A 26,815-nucleotide genomic window follows, 5' to 3' on the forward strand; every position below is an offset into this window, starting at 1 on the left:
ATTAAATGTACGGACACGTTTCTATTAACGACGAGGCGGGGAAACGAGGTAGAGCGACAATGGGATACAGTAGCGTGGTGGGAGCGCGTTTCGAAGCTTCCTCGTTCCCTGTAAGGCCACTTTTGCCCTCTTCGGGGACGCGAAGTTGCCTTGGCTAATGCACGTTAATCGCACGGTAGCTGACGAACACTCCACAAACCTGACCCCCTCGACAACATGAATGATTCAGCGAGCGAACGCAGAGAACGGAGGGTCGTTATTGTTATAAAGGGGGAATGAATTTTACACGGAGCTTAGGACAGACACAGATGGACGCACGATGACTAGCGCGGTCGCGTTTGAAATTAAATTAATAGATTCGATGAAACGGGTGTTCTTGGTAGCTGGAACTATACCGGGGCACAAAGTTGATATCATTGACCGAGTAATGGAGTGGTCGCGTTGATAAAACCTTTGAAAATCGATTAAGAATATAGTTTAAAGGCTGATGAACAAGAAATAAGATGGGGATATAGCAAAAAGCTGAAAATCGTCTGAATTATCGTAGTCGTTCGTCGTTGCCTAAAGCTGCCCTTTCTTCCTCGTTTTATGAAATTCTTGTCATAAGTCTCTCAGGTAAGTTGATTGGATTGGTCGGTCGCAGCAGCCGCATCTCGTAACCCCATTTCCCAGCGAGAAAAGCGACCAGGATTTATAGTACGAGCCGCCGTATATTGATGCCGCAGCTTAGATTTCGATTTGGACGGAGCTTTAGGCGAGCGTCGAAAGGCGCCAATTTTCACAGGCCTCGTGAAACTTCCAATGTACAGGACGGATGAAACTTTATGAAATTCATGAGAGACGCCCTGTGCAGCCGGTGGGCCGATCAGCTCGCTCGACCGAATAATATTCCACGCTTGGAAATCATCGCGGTCGAGAACGTCTCGTGCCGGGAAAGTTTTGGGCACTTTTCGTAGGAAGCCACGAATCTTCGGTTCCGGGGGCTTAGAAATTTTTAAGCCACCGCCAACGATATTACCGTTCGAACTCGATTCCGATTGAGACAGCCAATCGCATTCCAACGCGGTGGGTTCGCGACTTAAAGGTAATACGAATGAAAAGACACGATTGGATAGAAAAAAGTACTCACCGATCGTAGGGGGATGTGTCTCGGCGCGTCCAACGTTTCACTGCATCTTCGTCTGCGATTGGAAAGCCTGCAAGCACACGTGAAACCAGAAGCGATAAGTTAATTCTAGTAAGCTCGAAGCTGTTCCGTGTAAAGATCTATGCTTCCTACTACTCGAATAGATAAATTCGATATCTCGACGATCGTGTGCAAAATTGCCTATAAGTACAAGCGCGGGGAAAACGATTCGCGGCAGAAACGATGCGATAAGAAGTTTGAAATCGGTCGTGACAGTGGAAAAGGATTCAATATTGATTCGAGGACGGGCGGAAGAGGTAGCCGCGTTCGCGACAGCGCGTTTCCGTATGTATTTCTACATCTCAGTCCGATCGGCCAACCGATACCCTTCTTTATCATTTTTACGGCCACGTAGGAGGTCGTGGTGGAGGCGTCCGCATATTTATCCAAGCGTGCCGGCAATAAAACACAGGCCTGGCGCGCATATCCGCCTGTACCATGGCTGCTTTCCTGTATAATATTTCGCTTAAGGAATTCGTAGACGTCGCGAGATGCGACGGCACCGAACCGCGCGGCGAGGTCGTGCAAATACGCTCGCGTACCAACCTACGTCTGATTTAATGCGAAAACGGGAGCGAGATTGTATCGCGACTGGTTGGAAATTTGACGAAGACACTGACAAACTATTCCTAGCGGATTCATCGAGTAACTTTGTGGATGGCTTCGTCTATTCGCTTGTCTGTCCCTTCGGTTCGCTGGAGAGTTATTTAGTCTAATAACGAATTCATTCGATGACACGGCGTTACATTGCGAGGTTAGTTCCGCGAACTCAGCGCCGAATGCCACGGATCTTATTCGTATTGAAATATCGTGGCAGAGAAACATGGAGATTCTTATATTTTCCTATTTCTTATTATACCAGCATTATATATATATATACGTACATTGTTTTATAGTACTGGAAGTTCTTAGAAATGAAAGAAAAATTTTAAGACAATATATTTCCACAAGATTAGCACTTCGTTGAATAATAATTTCAGTACCTTTTCAAATAGTTTCGTGATTTATATAATATTTCGATCTTTTAAGAAATAAATTTTTTGAAGTAGTTTTTAGTTTAACATACTTTTATCGATCTTGAGTAAGCCTCAACATATTCGATCTTTTGTGAAATTGTAAAGATGTTTGTAAAAAATGTTTTAAGGAGATTTGTAAAAGTTTTTTTCGAAAGTACTTGTAAAGCTGCAGCTAAGCTCCTAGCATGATTTCTGACGTTATTTCGTTCAAGATAGTTCCCTTTATATTGACCAATTCTGAGTTACCAGTATTTCATTATTCGATAGAAGTTGCAAGTATCGATTTTCAGGAACGCTACGAACTTTCTCAACGACCCGATAGAACAAAGGTAATAACAATAATTTATCGTTAACAATCATTTCTTATTATTATTGAGAATATCTAGCTTCTATACAAAGTTTTCCGCGCTGCAGGAGCAACTTTTCCAGTTTTCCGAATACCACCGTGGAATATGTCGATGGATCGCGTTTAATTCGCGGAATAACGCGATTGGCTTCCAGCTTCTATCGGAATAAGAGTTAAGGGGGTCGCTAGATAACCTACGTCGCGAATTTAATAATAGAAAAAGTTTCTAGCCTTACAAATTTAACAAGAAACTTCGACCTGGACCCCGTCCGCATTCGGAAGTTTCCCATCTTCCGTAGTTCGGTTCCCGCGCATTCAACCGGACGATCCAGGCAATCTCCGCCAAAGAGATTCCATAGGGAATCGATATGTGAACGTCGGTTAGAGGTTGACGTGCTTTGAACGACGTTTATCTTACCTCTTCCTATTTCGAATCGTTCAATTAACGGAATATTTCATTTTTCGCTATTACGTAGAGACGTGATGTTAATTAAAACGAACCACCCAGATATTCGATCGAGGCAAATGCACTGTGAGTTCGAACGTTCACTGTCGTAACAGAGTAGATACTGTACGATCGAGGTCTACATCTGGCACGACTATCAACGTCAAATTAAATCGGTAGTTCCTGGAAATTACAGGTAGACTTAATCTATCTTTAATCACAGGTTAATCCAGCCACCTAACATAAACAACAAAGTAGAAATTCCGGTTACATAATAAAATACATTTTTAAGTACGATACATAATTTAGATCTTTCCAATTCCCATTTCCTAGACATTATTAACTTCTTTTCATCATAAGAAATTCCACTTTAAACTCGTTTAAGACACGAACGTTCCTATACGCAGTATTTTAATGACAATATTATGGCTATAAAAACACTAATCGTCTCCAAGCATGATTTCACGGGATAATCACAAAGTATATACATAGAAGAACTTAATCTGCCCGTCCAATCCAGAATCACGCTCTCACGGTAACGTCTGCCGGCTATGTCTAATCGCTTGTCCTTAACTTTCTTCTCTCTCTCTCTCTCTCTCTCTCTCTCTCTTTCTCTCTATGTCTCTCCGTACCACGAAAAAGAAACCATCTCGCACTTTTGTTTCACGTCGTTCAGTTTCCCCGTACAGCCATGGCCGGACGAAAGTGTGGACGCGTAGCCGCAGAGACAAATAGGCATGGTAGAAAAGCAAGCTATCGTTGTACAGTAATCCCAGACGTGTTTTCTGGGTCGGTTGCATCCAGGATTGCGGTTCCCAGGCGGCATTGTCTCCGCGAAATACGGCCGCGGAAGAAACGAAAATTATGCGCCCATCCCCTCTGTCCCTTTCCTTCTGCATTCAGTCGCCTCGCGAAATGCTTTATTTCCTTCGCCGACTAGCGTTTCCTCTTTCACGCGGTCCTCCGCCTTTCGGCCTCTCTTTCCGGCCGAATAGCCAGAGAGAGTGACGACGAGGTCGTTTGCCTTTACGTCGAGTCATAAAGATCTCAGACATAACGTTGGTCGCGAGAACACGAGAGATCTTGGGAGCGAAATCACGACGACCAATGGAAAGACAAAGACGAGAATGAAGAACCGAGAGACGGCTCTTACGGAGAGAAATAAACAGATGGAAGAGACGAAAGGTTAACCAGCGCTAAGAAGAAGGCACTGGTAGAAAGCTTCTTCGTTGGTAGACGCTGACACGCGTACCGTCTACTCGTTACGAAAGGGTTAAGACGTTGAGTGATAGTCAGGGAGCCAGGGTGAGACGAGCAACGAAGGGGCAAAGGGATGAAATGCAAGTGGTCGCGTGCCACGATCTCAAGCAGACGCTTTTTGCCTCTTTCATCCCCGAGCACGCGTGTTCCTGTTATCTTCTTGTTAACTGCCACTCCAGATTTTCTCTTTTACGCTCTCATCCCTCTCACTAAGCGAATCCACTGGTTTTTCCATCTTGTTTCATTCGCACGTACATACTGTTCGCCATCGATATCGAAAGCAGCGTGTCCAGTGACCGGGAATCGAATCGAATCCGATCGATCGAGACTATGAAGTCCACGGTAACTGGATTATCAGGCAAATTTAAGAATTAAACGTGATTCCTTTCCGTATCGAGCTCCGCTGACGCCCGTCAAGTTGAATTACGAGCGGTAATCCCCGGGCGGAGGCTGAAACCATTCCGGCCGGAAATCTAATTTTTCGCGGAACCCGGTGAAGTATTGAGAGTAATAATTAAAACTGCAAATTCTTTGCCTCGGGGCCAGAAGCGTCCGCGAGTAGATAAGAACCAAATGAGGAACAGTCGGAAGAGAAATCGAAAAGGATACGGCGTGTTATTAGCGCGATCGGACGCGCGCCTCTCTCGTCCGATTTCAATAGAAGATGGAAGCATTAGCGGTTGGAATGGAATTAACGGAAGAATAATTCAAACGTGAAAATCATTTCGCCTGTAACGGTTCGTTAATTATCGCGATCGGATCGTGCGAAGTTGGACAAACGGCATCGGTGATTAGGAATCTGTAATCCGCGCGAATATCGGGGCCGAAAAGTGATTGCCGATAACGGCGCGAGAATGCCTGGCTTACTTGCATAATTAAGCACAAATATCGTCGCATAATTGATCGAATGCTTCGCATTATGCAACGTTATGCGTGGCCACGATAACCGTATAATTCAATGTATTCTGATTAGAGCTTCCTAACCCACATTCTGGCTTACCTCGCGCAAGAGATTCTATTTTGCCTATTTCCGTGGTAATTTCCGTGAATATTCCGGTCGAAGTGAAATGCACGTTTTATTTTAAGATCCTTAATAATTAAGTATGTCTCTTTCTTTTTCTTTCTTTGCTTTCTTTCTTTTCTCTAAAAGAATTATGAAAATCCAATCGATTTGTTCTTTAATCCCGTAGCTATTTCAACGTTATCCGATTAAAGTCCGTTTCTATGATATTAAGAAAAACCTTGGCATGGTATAGCGAAAAGTTGCAGCGAAATTTCGTCCCGTTGTTGCTAGTACAGCTACCTACCAACGATATGGATTCCAGGATTTGCAGAGAGCTCAACAAATGTTCAGCCTGTTCCACTTGATGTATTAAGTGACTGTTTTCGTTTTAACCGGATTTGTCGATATCGGATTACAGGCTCGATATGTTGAAGAATTCACAAAAGACCGACCGATGGGGATGAGAGCGTTGCAACGGAGGAAGGATTTCTCGAAATTGGTAATAACAGCGTTTATCGCTCGATAATATCTGCCCGATTCGAATCGGGAAACTATAAAATTTGGCCTGTGTAAACTGTAAACGTATCTGTTAAACGCTGAAATGATATTTTTGACATCGTATAAGCGTGTTGTAAACGTTTCACGAAAATTGCACAAAAATTAACATCCATCCATATGTCATTGATAAATAGAAAATTCATCCGCGTAAAGTATCAATCATAGTTCCCCTATTTTCAAATATAATCAAAACGTTCGTACCCCGAGACACCCTTCATAAAACCAACCCCTCCAAACAATTAGGGTGTCACTCGTTGTATTTATCCTACTGGAAACTTTATTTAATTTGGTTGAACGATGTTGTCCACACGAGTAAACGATCGACCCCATTCAATTGGAAGCCTACTCTGTTTCTAGCTGTCTTGATCTATGAGCATGAAGCCTAAGCCACCCGAAAATACGCTTAACGGCGCAGGCGCATTTCCGTGATCCTGCCGGCCGCTCCTTCGGCGGTGAAATCTCGAAAATGGGAAAGCAACGACGCCGCGCCGTTCTCCTCGCGTCGCCGACGAAATAAGATACTTCGTGAAAGTAATTTCCCCGAGAAAAGTAAGTTTTCGTCGAGTAATAGCTTCTGCACTGGCTGCACGAGACTCGCAGCTCTACGTATTCGCGAACGAGCAAGGAAGCTTCGACTCGAGGCTGCTATTGCCAGAAGAGATTCCACGCGAACGTGGAGCTGAGGTTAGAGGTCGAGGTGTAACCTTAATCGTTGTTGCCTCCACTTCCAAGCTTCCAGTCTCATCCTCCTCCTCTTTACTTCCCCATAAAGTGGCGTTTGTTTCTTTGATGCGAATTCTCTGTTTCAACTGAAAAAATATCTACGCTAGAAATTTTTATTCGGCAAAGAAAATTTTATTGCCAAATTACTGCGTGGGTCACTCAAATATTTTTTCAAGTTGTGAGATCAATTGCCTGATGTTCTTTATAGTCCTCGAATCAGAAAGCACCTTCGTCTTCTTTACTACGGAGATAGTTCTTTCACGAATAATATTTCTATTCTATAGCACAAGAATGATCGATTTTTAATATGTATTTACGTATGTTATATATTGTTAATTAAAAGTATAGCAAAAACGAAGAATTTAATACGAGTCATTTGGTTAGTTTTGGTGTTAAGACAACGTAACCTGGGATTACTTGCTGTACTTAAACTCTCTCGTGCCTAACAATCAATCTTTCGATATCTGACAGCTATGTGTCTTCGAGATAGTAGGTATAGTTATCGTTGAGCATTTACACAATTCCATTCGCACTCTCACTGACCAGGTACGTACGGTTTAAGCATCTACCATAAATCCTTCCAACTCAAAATATCGTCGAACTATCTTTGAAAATTCTTAAAGGCACATTGTCACCAACATACATTTGCATTTGCATTTGATGAATATCCTATACCTTTTTGAATTATCGTTAATACGAATCGTTCCTTTTTAAATGAATATCGTCCGCGAGAAGGGATAAAATAATTAAAGGGATTCATTCACGGATGCACATTGTATTTGGACTTCGGCTAACAGAACATACGGCGACCAGCCGTTCGGTATATACCGATGTTTACCTTTGAATTTGATATGACGTTTAGATCCGATCTAAGTGATGTGGCTTCGTACCATTGACCTGATTATGAGTGACCATTGATTATTGATTACTGTTTGACCAGGCCGAGCCATTAATTACCGTCTGACCGTACCTGATAATGCTTGATTGTGTGCTAAACCTGACAGCCCGCTACATCAGAATATTCATCCTGTACGAAACAGGAGCATATGGTAGACTCTGTATCGTTATTTAGATTCAATCGCTACTGTATCTTGCGCAGCAATCGGCAACGCATTGCGATCGATAGTATTAGCAAAGGTAACGACGAAACACCTCATTTTCCACATACTGGTTTAACCAGTGAATTTTAAATGTTAACGTTAAAGTACTATCTTTAAGATACAATAATATCAATATCACGTCTTTCGACGAGGATTTTCCAATCCATTTTTAAATTACATTTACTATTCTATCAAACTGTATGAACTATTTTACTTCTCAAGTAAATGTATAACAGTCGTCACATAGGGGTAAAAATGTTCCTGTAATTTATTTATATAAAACGAGATATTCAAGCTTCGTGTTAACGATGATTCCTCCTGCATTACAAATAAAGATTGAATATGGAAGATGATGAAAAAATCTACTAAATTTCACTGAATTCATAAAATTCGTGTAAAACACACTTTTAAAATTTTACGATATACAGATAGGTATTGTATGAAAACTATTTGTTAGCACAGAGCATCGTAGAAGATGAAAATGAAATCCGCAGTGAACGTGTCAAACGTAGCACCCGTGAACAAGTCATACCACGATGTGTAGGTTTTCTTGACTTTCTAGTAGGAGCAAAGCTACCGCTGACGTCCCTTCCAGTCGTACAAAGGTAGAGCACGGTTTTTTCGCGTTGCCGAGCAATATGTCACCCTAGATTGCAGAATGTTGCAAAACGTGTCTGGGACACGTAACAGCATGCAACACACGAGCTGTACAAACCGTTGAGTCATTCGCTCCACATGCCGTATCTACCACTCACGATAACACTCGACTGCACGAAGCGTCTAGACGCGGTCGAGGGTGTGCAATATAACGGGGGTGAACAGAAGTATCGGTGACTTTTACATCATGTTACAACGCAGGCATACGTTTCCCCGCTATCTGTAATTACAGCTCTATCGTTCGTCGCATCTCGATTCCACGTACAGTCAAAATCATCAGTACAGTGCAAGTTCATATATGTAGCTGAGCTTGTCGACGATCACACAGACTCTATAATTGGAGTCCGTATAATAGGATCTCGTCAATTCTCCCTATTACTTTTCACCGCCCATAATAGGAGCTCATATTCGGATAAGTGAATTCAACCAGCAAAAGTTCAGTCATTAGGGTATTAACTAAAATTTCGTTGCATCGTGCGAAAACATATACTTGCAGGTAAACTTGGAGGATCAGCAGTTTGAGTTTTTTTAGTGAAAGAAAAGGGGGGAAAAAAGGAAACGCTAGACGAATGTTCAAGTTTCAATTCGACTCAGCCGAGCTCGACGTTTGCCAACGAGACCAATGTCACGCAGAAAGCGCTGGCACCGGTTCAAATTGGCGGTCTCGTCTCCGGGGTCCTCATAGACTCCTGATTAGATATTCCAATCAGAATACCTGACGAGAATACTCACTTTTAGCGAATTCTCGGTGCACTTACGCGACACCCAGAGCCTCGTTCGCTCTAATTGGATCCGTCATTGTAATTACGCTGGCTTTGCAAAAATCGATTTTCAAAGTTCGTCCCTGGGAAACGAGCTAGACGTTACATCGTCACTGCGTGAACTGAATGAATTTGTCAGTGTGTTTCGTTGATATTTAAAAACTACAAAATTTATACCAAAATCTCGCAGTCGATCGATCGAAATCTCTTAATACGTCGATCTTTTATAAATAATTCTCTAATAACGAAGAAAATTAAATTCTTTTATAATCACTGCGAAAATAATTTTTTTTATGTTGTCAGTAGTGAAAGGAACAATCAGATGTGAACAATAGGCTGACCTGACAGTAAGTGACCATTATTGGGGCGATGCACTTTTTGGCAAAAGCTCGTTTCATTATCGGGCTGCGTAATTGGCGCATCCGGAATTTCGGCGCACCGGCACGGCGGCTGGCTGGTGACTCAGCGAACCAGTGACTCACACTCCTCCTTCGCCCGTCTGCATCTTAACGAGCAGGATATGCGTTAAGATCAAATAAAGAGCTTCCGGCCGGCGGAAAAATCAAGAAACGTTGGACTGGCTAAATTTCTAGAATTTTTATCGCGTTCCCCGTATCTCGCTTAATGAATATTCCTCGCGGTGCACCGGCAAATTACTGGAATCCAACCGAAATCGTCTTCAATGGGAATATGATAATCAAGAGCGGTTTCTCAACAGGCATACTAATCGTTAGAGCCAAGGACGAAAAAAAGGGTGAAGAAAATAGGGTGTAACCAAGGTGACGTGCCTGTGAAGACACGAAAGGCTTGTTAGAGGAAATCTCCAAAAAATTGTATAGATTTCGGATCCTACAACTTTTTAATTTGTAGAAGAAATTTATTATTTGCTTAGAGTGCTTCCATTATTATTAATATACAGTAATAAAAGTATAGTATACAATATGAAAAAAAGTAATTGTCAAATGATTTTGAAATTCCTTAAATTAATTATGGACACAACTATAATATACCTACGATTTTGTGTACGGACTTCTCCTATTTCTCATGGATTAATAGATCGTTCGATAGCGATCGTACTACTGATTCTATGGTTTCCTATCACAGAGATATGAAAACTTACAGGGGTGAGAGTCCAAAATCTCATGTCTCGACAGAGCATAATTCTCGTGGTGGGTAACATTACTGGACTCGACTAGCTGCTCGTATATTACGAGGCAATAAATCTCCACCTCGAGATTCATGTCAGACATCTTTGAGATTAAGCTTCACCTGACCCGTTATCCTATGAATTCGTTCATCCCTCGCCCCAATGTGTTGTTCGTCTGCTTAACCTACATCTAATACTTGGTCCAATCGTTGAAAGTTGCTCAAAGTGATGTCGAGTCGACAACAAACGACAAGACTCAAAAAACGTAAAGATAATCATCGACTATGTATAAGGGATGAAAAGACACTGTTACGCTGTGAATGAAAAGACATTTATCGCGATAAAAATAACGACTTCTACACTGTCATCGTTGAATGTCTTTGAAAACATAAGCTTACCTTACAAAATGATGTCGATCTCAAACTATTGATCTTTACTTTGAAACTTGAAACTTTACTCCGAAGAGAAGCCATCGTTATTATGTAGTATTAACGACTAAAATAGAATGTCTCTTGCAAGAAGGAACAAGGATTGTTTAAAAGAGCAATCACATTTTAAGCTCAACATCCAGATTCTACTCCTATCTCAACGAACCGAGTCAAATATTTAATAAAAACGAGGGTACCGAGTGTAATTAAGCTTTCATAGAATAATTGACGTTCCGAGTTTTTTTTTTTTTATCGCCGCGAAAGAATGCAACCGAGTCAATACTCTGGCCTCAATAGAGGCTGGAGCGTAGAGAAAAGGAGCAAAGGGAAAAGAAGGAACACGACCGCACGGCTTTCTCAAAGCGTGTGCCGCTACCGGCGTACTTATTAAGACTTATTACGGTTCTCACGCGCAGAGCCAGCTACAGCCTCCTTTTCTCAACGAGAAAAGCTCCTTCGCGCTGCCTCGGAGCAGTCACGGCGGAGCCGCGCACTTAATTGTTATAAATTGCCCCATCGGTTCGCGAAATGATTTACCGGCTCGCCTCGCATAAATTGCAACAAAGATTTTCGTTAAGAGAGTGATTTACGACTTCGCAACATCGTTCTCCAGTTTATGCCCGACGTGCATCCTTTTCTCTCGATGCCTCCTATCTCCCTCTATCTTCCCAATGCTCTCCTAAATTTCCCATGGAATTATTATTCAATTTCCTTCTACGAGAACGCTAACCTGGATATTTATTTCATTAGAATGTGAAACAATTCGTAGTTTCACGTTTTATGAATTAGAAATACGATGTATTGTAATAGTTAGGTGAGCCGTGTATTAGATTTGTTAGGAAAGAAATAATTTAGATGGCTTCTAAATTAGATGACTAAAATTTTAAAATACAGAAAAGCAGTAAATACAATAATACAATTAGTGATATACAAAATATTCAAAGCAGAGTACTCGTTGTAATTTTTAATATGTAAAACGAATCTTTGCTTAAGTTCCATCTCTTGAGTCGTGCCCATAAAAACATGAAGCGTAAAAATCTATAGTCTGCTTTGCTATTAATTTTAACTCTTTTCCTTATAATGCCATGCGTTAACACGATGCTAAATAGCTAACGATCGCTCAAGTAACTATTAGAAACATTCTATGTCAAAGGGTTAACACATATTGCAGTCCATAGCTATTATAGTTGAATGAGAATAGATTTATGACTTTACACAACGCGTGACGTGTGTGATGACAATGCCTAGAAAGTACAGCGCGATACGCTATTGTTAATTACTGGTCTTACATCTTGCATAAGAAGCGGTGCATAGATCTCACTACTATGGCACTCTCTAATAGTATTCCAAGTAAAGCACCTGTGATTTACGATCCTCGCTATAAAGTATTCAAATAAAATTCACAGCAAATTCAAGAGAATATGGAAGTAAGATTTCCGTATAAAATATTATTTCATTTGCCAATTAAATATTCCAATGTAACGTTTTCACTCTCGGATTTAAAATTCTACGAAACACTTGTTTCCCCGTAGCTACGGAACGTGTTAAAAGAATTAGCACAAAAAAAGAAACAATCGTTTCAATGAATCAAACAATTCGTATAGCTGGTTTTTCTATTCACAATCGAATATTTCAAACGGTGTACGAAAGCATAAATGGAAGAGGCGGGCGTAATTCGGTTTGCATAGAGATTTTCACGGCGAACGCGTCGTAAACCGCCGTTAATGAAATTAGGTCTGGCCATCGGTACCGCAACGGCAGACAAACAGAGAGAACGTGTGCGTTTCGTTGTGTCTCGGGTGCAACTAGCACCTACAAGAAAAGTGACCAGATTTATCGACGCGAGACCAGCCAACTAATGGAAATGTAAATCGGTCTTAGGCGACTCGTTTGCATCGTAGACGATGGAAAACGCGCGAACCAGAATACGAAGAAAGTTCGTCGGCATGCGTGAACACATGAATCGTCGAGAACGAGGGAAAAATAAATGGCTGAGACGACGACGGAAAGTCGAAAAGCAAAAGGAAGGGTGCATCAGAAGGAGCGAGGAGGTAAAAAAGGGGATTGGTTTGTGCACTCGTTACAGCGTCGTCTCACTTGGATGGCTTTTCGAGGAGGAGCGAATGAAAGAGTCCAGAGGTATTTGAGATCGCGCAGACTGCGCTTTGAGCTTGCACAGTCGGTTTGATGCGCGTATAAATACCTCGAAAGCGTGGCTCAGGACGCCATTAAAGCACCGACTGTGCTCAAAAGACAGGAACGTGTATGAGAGCCTGTTACCGATAAAACATCCATGTATATTGCTTCGTCGTGACTGCGAGTTTCAATCTAATAAACTTTACGGCGGAGGTGCTACAATGCGATCTGCGCACGTTCGTTTCCACGAATGAACTGTCTCTGTGATGAATCTGTTTCCCCATGTCCATGAAGACGTAATGGGGGAAAGTCTTAAGGGTGACGAACGATGAGGCGATGAATTATTATTATCGGTGGACAAATAAAGATTTTGGAAAAAAGAGAGAGAGAAGTAGACCTTATCACTGATAATACGTACAATAGATTTTTAAGTATATGATAATATGTTAGATATAGTTACACAGATATTGGAAATATTATTTAAGCAAAGAACAATGTTATCTTCTTCAAGAAGAAAAAGGTATTTGATATTCAGAGAAAATTGTTACATCGATAATTCGATGTAGATATTCTATGTGATTCCTCGTATAATGAAAAGGAATAAAGTTTCTTGTAACGGATTTAAGCGTTTCATTCTGTATTCCCTTTATGAATATGGTCAGAAGTAGAACTGCAAGTTCATACAAAGACACGCGGGCAAGAGTTCTGTATCGATTTTCTCAAATATATTCTTTCCTCGTCTTATCCTCATTATCACACTATCTTACATTTTACTTTACCCTACTTCTTTAATCGCTACACTTCGCTGAAGAATTTCTGAAGAGAAAACAGAAAAATTTCACACTTCATTGTTCGCAATCTGGTGATTATCGGTCCGATCTTTAAACTTGATTTTTTTCTCTCGCGTCCTAGTTGCTTCAAGATCGAGTAAAGTATGGCAGCAACAGTGGCTGGCAGATCTTGAAACGATCGAGAAGTGTCGTTTGCCGAGTGCTCGGCTCGCCTAATGTTATGAAAGGTCTCACGAAGTACTCGAACCGCACGCTATCGATTCGGCCGCCGTCGTTTCCGGTAAGTGACACTCCCTGCCCGGTCGTTAGAGCGAATTCATTCACAGCATCCTTGAATTCCTTTATGTTAACGAACTTGACCCGCTACGATCGGAAACGCGATGATATAGAGGGACGACGATAAAAAGTCAACGAAAATCTTGATTCTGTTAAAATCACAGTGGCTCGCTGCCAGTTGTACTTCACCCTTTTCCGTCGTTACTTAAACGTCGACGATTTGCGATTAATGAACTCTTGACCATGTCCCGACCATCACGACAGGGATGAAACATTACGACGAACAATTACAGAACACCCACCATTGTCCCGATAATATTTCATTTCGACGACGACGAATCACGAGTTTCGAATTTCGCGTTAACTATGGGATCTATGTAGAGCAGATGGAGCGGAGAGGAAGGAGACGCGCAGCGGTAAATCAATGGAAAACTATTTCCCAAACTTTTCGCGTATCCGACAATCGAATGGCAACTTTTCACCTTTCGTTTCTCATCTCGCGCTCAAACGTGAAATTCTACGGTCGTTGAATTAAATAAAAAAGAGGCGGAGCAGAGGGGGCAGAAAGGGGGAAAAAGCTCTGGAATAAAACCGGTAGTTGTTGCAGGAGTCGGTGAATCTGTTTGACTTGGTCGACAACGGTGAAAAATAACGGAACTCTTCGCCATTTGCCTTACGCTATTTGTTTTCCGCGAATACTTTAGTCGAGCTTCACACTCCGTCGGTTTTCGCTCGAGCCGCAAAATTGGCTGGGTAACGAGCTAGCTCAGCTCCGCGAAAACTTTCGAAGCGTTGAGCCGGAATAAAGCAATAACTCTAATTGATCTGATAACTTAATATGCGAACCGGACAATACTGTCCCCTTTCGACTGCAAACCTGACTGTAAACCCATTCTTTATTGCTCGTATTTCTACGTCCATACTCGCTGAATACTTTACACTTAAGCAGCTAATACACTTTACCACGCGTATAATGTTTTAACATAACGTCGGATACGGGCGTATTATTTTTTATACGATTAACATTTCCATCTTGACTTATGATTATAAACATTATCGTATTAGAATTTGAACTTCGTTTGGAAATTCGTGCATTATATGGTATAATGGAGACTGTGTAAACTAATTAAATGCTCGTATGTGAAGGAAACACTTGAAACTCGCAATACGCCAGAACGTATTATCATGTAGCCCCAACAATTGCCTAGGGGTGAATTTGAAAATTCCGCCGTGCGTAACGAAGCCATTAAGGTATTTTCGCCTGCAGCCGTCTCATCAATAAACACACGTTTAGGCGCATAAATTCGGGTCCGATCGATGTTACCTTTTGCTCAATCAGATATTCGTAGATCCATCGTTTGCTCAGATAAACCGCATCACTATGATCCTCTACGTAATTATACACACGGCGCGTATCAATCGTATGCACGATTGTGTTTACGATTCAAATGGCACGCAGGTTTTCATTTTCACATTGATGACATGCAAAGTGACTCATGGATAGCCTCTATGAAAGATGATGTTCTTTCGCCAAAAATGTTGGTCCTTAAAAAGGCTGTATTTGACTTCACTTGCCATACTTAATATTATCCAATATCGACGAATAAAAATCTAAATTATTTTCGAGCAATAACGATAAAAAATTTTCAACATTACATTTACTCTTTTATCTCCGTCTTTAACCATAATGATTATCGGATCATTAGTGAACATAATTTGCTTAATATGGCGGCACGTCCCGTTAAGTAGAAAAATTAAGAAGTTTCCTTGGGATGCTGTGATGATTACTTACTATGGAGATTGGTACATTAGTACGGCGAGAAATCTCAATCAGGCAGGTCTGCTGCAAAACTTTCTCGAATAGCGACCACTTACTCATGACCAATGCGATGGAGAATTTAGATGAGCATCATGGTCTCGATAAAAGCAGAAGCGTGGAACAAAGTACGACTTAACGATCTGCAATAGGAGCCACTGACAAATTTGACCGTATAAAAAGAAGTAGCTGAGAGGATCGAAATTACGCTATTAAAGGAACGTCAACCGAGAAAGTAGTTTTATATTAATTGATAGAAAACAAGGCGACAGAAATGGACAATCGTGATTAGATATGCAGGAACAGCGAAAGATCACGAAACTATAAAGATAACGGAGGTCGGAAAAAGGAGAGTAGCGAAGGAAGACGACAGGAATAAAGATGAAACAGAGAAAGAGGTAAAATGGCTAGGAGTCGAGAACTCGCGGCAAAGTTCGTGAAAGCATCGTTCGTCCCTGGTGATTTTCCGAGGCGTATCATGGCCACTAGTTCCTATACTATACCTATGTATAGATATAAAATCCATCATTCTACTTCCATTCTGCTCGCACCCTTTACAGATCCCTCTCCTTTTGCCCTTGCTCTCTATCCTTGCCCTCCGCAACCCACGGTTCTTGTCTGACAAACTTATGTCCGCGATGGCTACTCTATAAATAAATCCCCAAGCTCTTCGGAAGAGGCCGCGGAACCTTGGGGATATAAGCGAGGAAATTGAGAAAAATCGCTGTATACCATACTGTATCGATAAAGTAATTACTACGGGCGGAGCTTTCATTACCAGACTGCCGATATCGGTACGTCGTACTTAAAGCGAATCGGGGACGTCCACGTGCCAGAGGCTTGCCTTACGAAATAATCGATACTATTCCCGAGTAGAACACCATCCATCCATCGTTCTAACGCTTACAGATCGTATCGATTTCGATTGCTCGGCTCCACGATCGTGAAACAAAGCCAACGCGAAGTTTCAATCGCGAACGAGGGCAAACTTATTACTCAGGAGTGTAATATTTGAGCGAATGATTTTAGAATACAACATCGTTGGCTTACTCGCGCGCGAGCGCGAGTTTTGGCAGCCAAGTTTGAAGCAGCAAACTCAAGCGAGGCGCTAGTCGAGAATTATGCAAGTTTCTAACCCCAGATTAGGGATTCGCGATGTATCTAATGGCATTATTAGGGTCGTTGCTAGGAAGTGGTACTCTCCTCGAGAGTGGTTGATCCCAGGGTAGCACTAAATTTCTGGTTTATAATGCAAGCTAACTGAAGTACGAAGGAAGGAGAATATTGTTGCGTCTTTGTGTTTCGCCTTTGCATCCTTGTTTCGACCGCTATACTTCCCTATCTTCTTCGTCTGTCTTTAACTCTCCCCTCCCCTGCCGCTCTCAGCTTCCTATCATACTTCATCTCTTGCCTCTACACTCTATCTCACCGCGATACACGTAAATTCTAGGAGGATGACCTTCTATGGTTGGAACAAATGAGTTGCCTACACCATATCATGCTTTGTGTAGTGAAGCATTTAACGTTCCTATGCTGTTCCACTTTGTGTGCATGTATTAATTAGTATCTCACGGACACTGCGAAATTTACCCGTAGAAATCCATGTACAAAGTATTTAATTAACCTGTCACGCGATCTCTGAATGTTAAGCAGCGTCTGTGTGTTGTCCAAAATTTTCCACGTCACTAACAATATCTCGTTAATATCGACCCGTATACCGTTCAAAGCGTACTTTCGTGCGTATAAAGGCAAAGAAAATTTAATTTTTTACCATTCAAAATAAACCTTAAACACCCCTGTTCTTTTTCTTCTGTTTTAATTGTTTATATTTGTTATATATGTTACCTACTCCGGTCAAATATATCACAGTTCGTTATACAGAAATATATATCTACTTTCTCTGAAGCCTCTTCGCGTAAGTTCGATCGTCCTAATCACAATGACTGAGTGTTCGCCGAACCAAGAAATTAACTAGAACAGCGATCCCCTTGAGAGACTCGAATCATCGCGGAAGTTTGCCCAATAATTGACGAATTCGATCCAGGATACCCGTAACGAGAATTCGATAGAGTAGATACCGATACCATACGATGTAACGTGTTTCTTGGTAACACGTGGAAACCAGAGTAGCTTTATTTCGAGCACGAGGCAACTAGGCGAGGGTGTCGAGCAACTCCATGAGAGGAAAACGGAAAAGCGGAAAGAATAACGGGGACTAGAAGAGGAAATAAGAGCCGAGAGAAACAATGGGAAAGGTCGCGTTGTACAACAAAGACGAGGAAACGAGGATAAAGAACCACAGATGGGGAACAACGAGGTTATTATATTCAGGAGAAGGGATAGGCCGGTTGGTAGTCGAGATGACAAGCCATTCTGAAAATCAAGTTACTTCAGTCGGGCCGAGAATCCAGAGCAGGGCGTGTCTGTTAAATCAAAACTTTCCGCACGGGATGTGTCCAAGAAACCGGAAACTGGCTGGCTTTCGCTCTCGCTCCCGCGAGGTTAGATTTCGTCGCCCCTTTTCTCCTTCCGCCAAGCAGTTGGCCGAGTTCCTTCGACGAATTTCGAGTCAGCCAAGCCAGTCAACAAGCCAGCCAGCGAGACGAAAGGGACACGGAAGGTGAAGAAGCGGCAGAGAAGTTTCGAAACAGTCTGTCAGCTGGTTAGCTCTTAACGTTTGCGTGTTTCTCTCGCGGAAGCGGCAGAATAAGCGGCGATAATGCGAGCTAACTCCATGATCGCGACTTACGACGTTTCCGCGATCTTCGCCGCTTCCGCGGAACTGTTCTTTACGAATTCAGACAGTTGCGGGGAAAAACTTTTTCCGCCGTAGCTTTTTCTCGAGAAGAAAGTCGCGAGCGACGATGTCGTCGCTGAAATGCACGCGACGTTATGATTTATTTATCTTTGGGTGGAAAAAAGCACGCGCCGCGTTGGAAGTTTTAGGGAAATCGCGTTTATGTAAATCGAACAGAAAAAAGCTTTTATTCGAACGGCTGAAATATGCGCCGTTTTAGACTGAATTTTATAAATATCAGGAAGAAAGATACACGTAATCCGTTCACTATATCTCGTGTTGTTTGTATTTCAGATAAGTAAATCGATCTAACTCGAAATAACTTTCCACGATAGTAATCGGGGAAAAGTAATAAAAACCTACTCTGGAGAGGATATCGTCAATTTCTATCTCATATACAACAGAGTTCAGTTAACATGAAATGAATACAAAATCTTTGGAACCTAACAATCTTGAAGTCACTTGAAGCTAGATCCAGCAACGTCAAAGTCATTTTATGAAGATGTAACTTCAGAGTCATATCCAAGAAGTCCGGGTTGCAACTGTTCGATACATCAGTGTAGTAGCAATCTTTTCGAAAGCTTTTCGCATTAAACGAACTTTTGCGGTGTACTAGGGAAATGTTGCCTCGATACGATGAGTACCTAATAGGTTACGAGAAAGTAAGATAAGTCTCTAGATCTCGTATCGGCAGAATATTAGAAGCTTCCGTGTATCATAGACGATCGCTGATAGAAATGATTTCTCCTTTTCTTTGATATGCGCCACGAAATGATTACGATCAGTTTCTTTCTAACGTTTTCTATCTTCATCAAGATCCATGAGTCGAGTTCTTTTGTCCTGGTTTCGCTCAGGTTATTACTGTTTTCAGTTCATTTACGATGGTACTTTGCGAAACTTCTCGTTCGCAGTATCTTGCTACGATACTGGAAGTGCAGCAGCCACGGTATCGTGAAATAGATAGGCGAGTTCCGAGACACGAAGCTAATGAAAATGTTCGAATAAATGTTTGTTTCCGCCTTCTCACTTGCAATCGTGTTTACGTTTAAAATTGCTACTGGCGAGCTTCAACGAATATCAGTCTGAAGAAAATAACTCTGTTACACGTTATAACATCAACACCGTTCAACTGTTTTCTATATTCACATTTGCGTACTATTTTCTTGCCACGGTGTCCCTGTACGCTTCAATTTGTACGGATCCGAGACTTTCATTGCACGCTATCGCGGCGCTATTTTCACGCGATAAGACTCTAACAGCACTGGCAAACTCATATTTGCATTCGAGAAACAGCGTGTCTGCGGTTCATTTAATACCGCGTTATTGAAGGAATCTTAAAACAATTTATGCAAGCTTATTATTCCAGCTTCTCTAAAGATTTCCTCTTTCTTGTCCGGGAATTTCCAATTTCTAATCAATTCCTTCGTATTTTGATATGATTGAAAGCATTTGATTACACGTCTTTAACAGTTTTACGAAATAGAAGTTTTTCGATGCACGAATCGTAACGGAACGGCTGGCCATAGCGATTCGTGAAACGTGTAGAAACAGCATGCAACGAGGCGAAAGTGCGCGCAACGAGCAAGAAAACGATGGTTTGCAGGTCGTATGTATCGATTGCGGTGTCACTCCTGGGAATCGACGAGGATCAACTCGCGAATAGCTAGTTGCAATGCGCGCTATCCTTACTTGCCTTCTTTCTTATGTTCCCCTTTCGACTTGCCCTTTGCACAACCGCAAGCCGTGAAACGCATCGGAACGATCCCTATCCCCCCGTGGCAATAATTTCAACGCCAACAACGCCGTACGACGAGATATCTAATATTCGCGCTCGGGCTTCCAAGTGGAATTTCTTGTTCGCGCGAAGGGTAACCGCTAAACCTCGTGTACTCAATAGCAGCTTAAAGCTCTCCGCTACGTAACCTTATCACACCCACGGGGTTCACCGGTGGAGCGTGAAATTTAAACCCATCCTAGCCGCGGCATAATCAACATCGTGAAATCAATGGACCAGCTCGGCTAGCACGACTGATCGATGACGAAGAGAAAGCTCGATCGCGTGGTAAATGTTTAGCCGACGAGGTTACGCGCGTTCTCGATTTTTCGTACGATTTAGCGAAGTTTCTCTTATGCATCGATAAAACTGATAAATAAGAATTTTAGTATTAACCTGTTTTTGTTGAAGTAGAATTACACGTGATGTCGGCTTATAAATATTTATAAAAAGATGCATATATCTGACAAGCCGATATAATTGACCTAATGAGTTAAAACAAAAATACGAACTGCGTTAATAACCTTCTGAAATCTTAATAATCTGTGTAAATAATCTGCGTTAATTTTCAATTAAATAATTATGTAAATGGGCAAGTCTCGGGATTAAAATGCAAAAAACGACGGTAATTGCTACACTTTCGCCCTGGTGCACGATCATTAAATCTCATTAAACGAAATGCTGTGGGCGAGTTAATTGGGCCCCCTTTCGTCCATCGGTCTTCCGAAAACGTCCGAAATTAGCGCGTTTTGGTCGGACTGGAAACTCCACCGCAGGAGAGTCGATGTTTCTACTGGAAACCTCTTTCGTTTCACGCGTAGGTATTCGTATGCAAAACTCTCAAACCGGTCACCGGTGCTCTGTACACGGAAGAAAATAGGCACCTCTGCGGCCGCAACGCTACTAGCGAAATTTTCCAACGACTCGCGCCGAGATATCTCGGTTACCGTGGCTGGAAGTAGAAACAGAGTTAACTAGTCCGCCGTGAAGTTCCACGTCCGGACGTACACGCTCCGGTTCGCGGGCTTCCGACAGCGCCTTTCACCACGGAGATTCTGACACTTAGACGTCTCTCTTCAACGATGATTCCTTGCCGTTCAACATTTTATTGCGACGATGAAGAGATCAGCGGCGATCGCTTTAGACGATCACGCGAGTTTCACGAAATAAGTCGTTCGTTTGTACGTTTCTATTTCACTGTTCCACCAAACGAAATCGAGGTGTAATCGATAAGAAATGAAGATTTCTGATTAAAAATATATTGATGCGAGTATTTGACGCGTTTCCCGACAGAAAAATAAGGTTGATCAAACGAGCTGCTCAAAAGTCACATCAGTCAACTACATAAATTGAAACACGATGTTACAGACACTGTGTTTTAAATGTATCTTAGAATGTATTACTATCCATGCCATCCTGCGATAAATAAACTTGTAAATTATTTGTTTCTGAAAGGCGAATTTGACTAATTCGGCTTCCGAGTGGCCCAAATATTCCGCAACAACATAAATCACAGCGATATTACGAAAGAGGAAATTAACGTCATCATGAAACTTTGGTCGTGCGATCAAAGAGAACGAGTTTTTTTTTACTAGAAACTATTCTCACTGCCGTGCACATCACTGAAGGATTAACTAATACGTCGCGAAGTTCAGCTCATGTTATCCAGCCGTCATAACTCAACAGCGGAGTACAGGTCTGATTTCGGGCAGGTTTCGTGAGCTTGAGCAGTTTCGTGAACATTATGCGATAATACTAACAATTTATATGAAACCGTGACAGGGACGTGCTTAATGTTAATTGCGATCTCTTAACGATCTCGTTAACCGTTTCAGGGTTACAAAACGAACGATGGTGATTTAACGGTGATACCCGATTTCATTTCGCAACAGTGAAGGGATCTGAAAAATCGGATAAACTGGAATCTCTATCATCGATACCTTCTTTCTGCTGACGATGTAATGTAATACGTATCAAGCAGACGACTTACGTATAAAGTACTAAATCATGAAAGTGTTTTATGAAACGTTGACTCTTTAAAGTGGTTTGATCAGCGAACTATGATGAAGCGTAATGCATCAAACATCACTTTGTGGTTCTTTCCCCCCGTCGACATTGATACCAGGGACGAGGCGAAGGAGAGGGTTTCCTCATCCTCGAATTTATTAAATTTTATCCTAGTCACTGATGGCGTCGCTTTGACAAAAACGAGATGAAAGGAAATCGCGTGGGTGTGCGTTGCCCTGGGAAAAATCTCTTAACCGAATGAATATCGAATTCCATTTGCGTTCTATAACGCGATGAAAGCAGAGTGGAAAATTTTTCATCGCATATTTTCCATAGGATCGTTATCTTTTCCGACGCGTCGGATAAAATATTTGTTCCAACGATCGGACGGCGAATAAAGTTTCGAAGGTGACGCACGATCAAGTATTGATTTTCCCGAAAGCACCGGGCGAACACACGCGAACTTTAGATACGGCCAGGATAACAAGGGAGTTCAAAAATAGGCAGTTCGGATCGATGCAGGTGCTGCTTGGTCCTTGGAACGGAGTTAACCAAACAAAAGCTTATCCTAATACCGCGCGATTCTTATAACTTCTCGCATTCGTTCTAACTTTTATTCTATTTTTCTTCCTCCCCCCCCCCCCAGCCCGCCCTTCGTCTCCTACTTTTTCCTTTTCCTCGACTATGCCTCTCGGTTCCCTACACAGCACTTCCATTCGTTGAACATACAAGTACTTTAATTATAAGTACCGTCACGTAATAACTTCTACGCTGGGAGAATACTAATTACAACCGCGAGCCCGACACTCAAGGAAAAACCTGGAGGAACGGAAGTGGCATCGGTTTACCAATCTCCAGCTCACGTCGTGGCCGCGTTGGTTCTTTAATAAACTTCAAAGAACCCGAGCGACAAAAAGAAAAGAGGCCAAAAGGATGAAAGAAATTCCGTGGAATGACGTTCATTAAACGGGGTGATAGTAGTTAACCGACTTGGGGGCGACCAGGCGACCAAACGAGTAGTGGGGGTTGGCAGTGAGATGAGACGAAGAGCCTTCAAACTAAACCACCGCTAGTCCCCACAACCTAATCCAATATAAATCTCCTGGTATAAAGCTGTTCCGATTAATGGCTCGACAAACCAATGTGGTGGAGGCCAGGCTGCGGCTATATAACCAGCACCAAGTCCCCTCGAGCGAAGCCCTCAACCCCCTTCCTATATTCCTTTCCTCTCTCTGTGAACCGCTCCTACCGCCATCACCATCAGCGTCGCCACCGACACGACCACCACGATCCCTAGCTGAATCCTGAGCTACATGGATAGTAAGGAAACGAAGAGGAAGTGCAGCAAAAGGATGGGCGGTACAGGACGGCGGCGGGGGAGCAGAGGGAACGACTGAAACCCGCGTTCCTAAGACCTACCGCCAACTTTATCCCGAACTTAAGAAATGGCAGAGCTAATGAGCTTTTAAATTATTCCGTGGCGTCGCGAAAGGGAGCGAGGTGGGATAGCGGTAAGAGAGGCAGCGAGAGAGAGGTGGGACGCCTGGGGTAGGCCCGAAATTCTTAAATAGAAAAGAACGCCGGAGAGGAAGGAATTGAGAAGAGTCATAAAGAACTGGCGTTCCGGGTAAAAAACAAACGATGAGGGAAAAAAGTAAACGACTACGACGACGACAGCGACGCTGAACTAACGGGGAATGTAACAAAAAGACGCATGTAGACGGTTTTTTCAAACGTCGCAGCGTCAACGTAAGAGACATTCTCATCCAAAGTTTCAGGAAACGGCAGCTTATTCGTCTCGCTTTTTCAACAAGTTGCTAATTAGCGAACAATCACACTGATAATTGGTTGACTTTGTTGAAATCCGAAACAGCGAGCGGTGTTTTAGAAATACCAGTTAATAGTTCACACGTCGGTTCGCTAAACGAAAATAAAAATCTGAAATAATTGGAAAGTTGGACAAGCGGGGAAAAGCGGATGGTAGAGGCCAGGGAGAAAAAGCAAGACACGCATAGACCGTGTATCGAAATAAAGGGAAGTCCCGTAGGTGGAAAATATCATCTTGCCACTTAGACAGATATACAGTATATATGAATCCCGGAGGATCGCGCGAGTACATTCGTACCTTCCGTATCCGGAGACATAGATACAATGGATACGCCCTGGGAGACTCTTTGCACGAGCCAGTAGGCGCGGAAGTACTATGCCGAAGGTGAGACAGAGTGACAAACGCGCGAGAAAAGTGGCGCGACTGAAATGGTAGAACTTCTAAAATGGAAGCAGCGAGAGGTACGAAACGGTGAAAAACTGCCAAGATTAAAATCTACCGCGTACAGAGGGAAATAAAAAAAGAAAGAAGAACGAGAAAGAAAAGAAGAGCAGAAAAAGAGGAAAGGCAAAAATGAGAGCAAAGAACAGGAGCAGAGAGGAGCGAGTGGCGTAGAAGGTCCGGAAGACGACAGGGTCAGTACGAGCGAAATCGGGAAACAGACGGAAGCGGGAAATGGTAGTTCGCGCGTGATGAAAAGAGAAGGACGAAGCAAAAGCCCGTAGTAGTTATACATCTATCTCTGAATATTGGAATAACTCGAATGCCGGTTTCCCGACGTTTATACCTCGCGGCGTGTCTATATAGACCGAGATATTCGGACGATTGCCAAGAACAAGACATTCTTTACGATGCTTGCTCCCCTTTTTCCCTCCTTAAGCAGCCACAAAGAAGGTAAGAGGCGGTAAGACGGTTGATGCGGCTACAAGGAATTCCTCACCTTTTGTCGGGTATCAAGTCAGCGCGAAACCGATGTCTCCAGTTTCGTTCAGTGTTGAGATTCCGCGCGATCCTCGGTTACTCTTCTTTCTTTTTTTTATCTATCCTGTTCCACAGCAAGGGTGCAATCTCGATCACGGAACACGGACTACAACGACGCGATAGTCGCGGGACAAAGACGTAGAATAGCGCGAGATAGAGAAGAATTCGTTCGTTGGATGTCGACGAATTCATCGTCCATCGCGGTTGGTTGGTTCGTTGGAACTGGAAAAATTGCGAGCAGTACAAAATTCTCAAATTCTCGCCGTTTACATTTCGACGTCTATTTCCGAACATTCCTCTCGTTGCTTGAAAAGCTCTGCGCGAATGAAACCGTGTAGGCAATTTTATTGGCGGACTTCGATCGATGACGGTATTACGGCGTTTTTTCCCTCTCCGGCGCACTTCTCATGGATAGAAATAAATTATTACGAGGTTACGTCCAGGGAAAAGGAAGAAACTGTTGCTTCGCGCGAAGCCTCAGAATCGAGCCGAATCAAGTCTAAAATTGACTAGATTGAGTTAATAATGGATTTGTAGCGGCGAATTGATTTTCCCGACACTCGGCCTTCCCGCTACAATTTCGTGCCTGCCTGTAGATATCAATTCTTGTACGCAGCCCTTCCTCCAGTTGCTTCCTCTTTCACTTTCGATCGTTTAAATTTCTCAATATTTTTTCTTCCTCTTTAATTTCACTTTTTAATTCCCGTTTTTAATTTCACTTTTTAATTCCCGTTCAACTAACTTCTAAGATACACATCGAACGACGAGTAAACGCTATTAATCCGATTCGCCCGTACCAAGATAACTTTCAAAATGATCGGTCAAAGTGCACAATACGGATTATTGTTTGACGCGTATGCGCTCGTTGAGCTACAATGTACTGTATTTAATGTTAAACAACGGCGACAACGAGGGAGCTATAAATACATATTTAACGTTGCTCCATGCAACGGTTGTTTTTCAATCACGACACGCGCGCATGCAACAGCGAGAGCTGATCGACGTAATTGTGTCGAGCGTTATTGAAACGTAAGATAGTAATATCGTTAAAATAGATAATGCAATTGGTAATTGATATAGGATCAATTCCTCGCGCGGCCCAATCGATTGAATGTAATAATCGCCGATGGACAAAATTTCACAGTGTTAACTCGAATTAGCGGGTCAATCGATACCTATTAAAATTTATCAACCTTTAATACCATCCGTATAAATTCTACAAAAGCTGCCAAATACCCCCGCGAAACACGATGAAAAAGAGTAACTTGACACGTTTAAGCGAACAGAGATTAAATTTCGTTGATTTCGAACAATGAAACCCCAAATTCCTCTGTGATTCAATAAAACTATCTATTCTAGATTTCTCGAGAGCGATCTTAGTGGCGAATACCAATGATTCCACCGGCAGCTTCTTTCCAGGCAACTTTCGAACGATCCAGGAATTCGGCGCGATCGATCGTCCAAGTTCGCGGTTAACCTGGTCTTCCGTTGAAAGTCTCGGTCGTAATACAGGACTTGAACGCGATTATTCATAGCCAGGGACAGATAATCGATAACACGTCAGGTCGACGGGTGGCGGTTGCCGCGAGGTCTACCAACGACGTTTGGATTCCACATCGAAACGTTCCGAAAATCGATAATCGTCGAACAGGTGTGGCTAGACGTGTCCGCCTACCGTTCAAACTGTTCCCGATAATTCGCGACCCGATGTCTCCTGCTCTTTGGCGATTAGCCATTGTTTGCATGCTCTCCAACCCATAGAATTAAAAGACAAAAATC

General features: G+C 42.5%; 1 protein-coding gene across 3 annotated transcripts in view; it reads right to left on the minus strand.

Annotated features, from left to right (window-relative positions):
- Positions 1-26,815, minus strand: part of Ddr (discoidin domain-containing receptor 2) — a 219,280-nt gene that overhangs the window by 171,309 nt on the left and 21,156 nt on the right. For all 3 annotated transcript variants that reach the window (XM_033327399.2, XM_033327401.2, XM_076619821.1), the window contains one exon: positions 1,130-1,196. The gene's annotated coding sequence lies outside the window, so the exon portion shown is untranslated. The remainder of the gene's footprint in view (positions 1-1,129; positions 1,197-26,815) is intronic.

Source organism: Bombus vancouverensis, chromosome 1, assembly GCF_051014615.1.
Source record: "Bombus vancouverensis nearcticus chromosome 1, iyBomVanc1_principal, whole genome shotgun sequence".
In the NCBI taxonomy this organism is placed as follows: domain Eukaryota; kingdom Metazoa; phylum Arthropoda; class Insecta; order Hymenoptera; family Apidae; genus Bombus; species Bombus vancouverensis.